Raw genomic sequence first — 1,584 nt, forward strand, 5'->3', positions numbered from 1 at the left:
CAACTTACTTGAGTAAGTCAAGTGAGATAAAATGGAATTCATACAATTTGATGGTGTCTAATTCTGATATAAGATATGAAAATGAAAGTTAGCAAAACAATTTGATGAATCTTAATAAGCATGAGATCCAATTGATGAGATGAATTCAGAACTTCAAATCATTTACGGGGTACAAAGTGGAAGCCGGGCACGTGCCCGGCTTTGTGCCCAGATTTTTTTTGGCAGTAAATTCAAATTCTGGGCCCGGACTTTTGCCAAACTTAACAAAGTCCCACTTGTTTTGAGCTGTACTGGCCAGCTCAAACGAGGGACTTACATGTAATGTCCAAAAAATGGTGTGAGATCTGTCGGAGCTTTTCCCCAAAATCTACTTGCCTTATAAAACTTTTTTTTGCCATTCTAACCTTTCCTCAGCTGAAAATGAAAAATGTGCACCATACTTTTGGCTACAACCCAACACTTTCAGAGTCGTGATACCTTGATTGGTTCTGAAAATAGATTGGAAAGCTGGTATTTCAAGTCTACACCAAAGTTCAAATTTCAGCCTTGGATCAGGCAAAATTACTCGATTTTTGGCTTCAAGCTGTGGAACACTTATATAAATATCTACACAACCACTCACATTATTAAGAAGCCAAGAGTACCAGGCTATAGAGAATCTCAAGAGCTACGATTTTTGTTTTGGGGCTAGGGAAATTTGAAGATGTAAAAAAAAGTTTTATAAGGCACATAGATTTTGGGGAAAAGCCCCGACAGATCTCACGCCATTTTTTGGACATTATGCATAAGTCCCTTGTTTGAGCTGGCCAGTACAGCTCAAAACAAGTGGGACTTTGTTAAGTTTGGACTTTTGCCCAGAAAATCAAAATTTACTGCCAAAATAACCCATTCCTCAGTTAGTGAGCTGATGGGTTTGGAGTTTGTTTCTTGAGAAGTTTATTTCTTCTCGAGAACTCTGTTTGTTTAGAGATCTTATCTCTCGGCTATGCAAGAACACCACCCAGGGTATCCTTTTACCTCGTGGTCAAAGGATACGCATGTGGGGGTAGTGGCGGAGCCCTACCTCCTGCCTTCCTTTGGTTCATCTGAACCAAGGCTGATAGGTAGGTGCTTCACACCATCATCCCGCCCACCCTCCGAGTGTTCCCCGTCTTTTCTTGCCTGTAGCTCTAGGACTCCCAAATCTAGGCGTCTCGGGTCTAGCGCCTAGCCTCCTAGAGCTACCCCTCCACGCTGGAACCAGTCGCCAAGCTCACCTTTCTGAGAAAACTTTATAATCCCTCATTCATCAATACCCCCGAGCTCTCCTTCCCAAAAACTTTGTGAATAGAACCTTAACTTTGCTGTTTTTTATACCTGTGTTCTACAGGGATATTCCTTGCAGCGACAACCCTACATGGATTTACAACATTCCAATTTCAATTTCTCGCCTAATGCCAAATCATGCTCTGTGGAGTTTATCTATGTTTTCTATCAAACATATTCCATGTATCTTACCTACGCTCATCTCTGGAATCTATTCTTTTTCAAACCCTTTACCTTTAAATGCCATCGATCGCTCTCAGGAAAGCAATGTATCCTGTC

Source organism: Melampsora larici-populina (genome assembly GCF_000204055.1).
Source record: "Melampsora larici-populina 98AG31 unplaced genomic scaffold MELLAscaffold_31, whole genome shotgun sequence".
Lineage (NCBI taxonomy): Eukaryota > Fungi > Basidiomycota > Pucciniomycetes > Pucciniales > Melampsoraceae > Melampsora > Melampsora laricis-populina.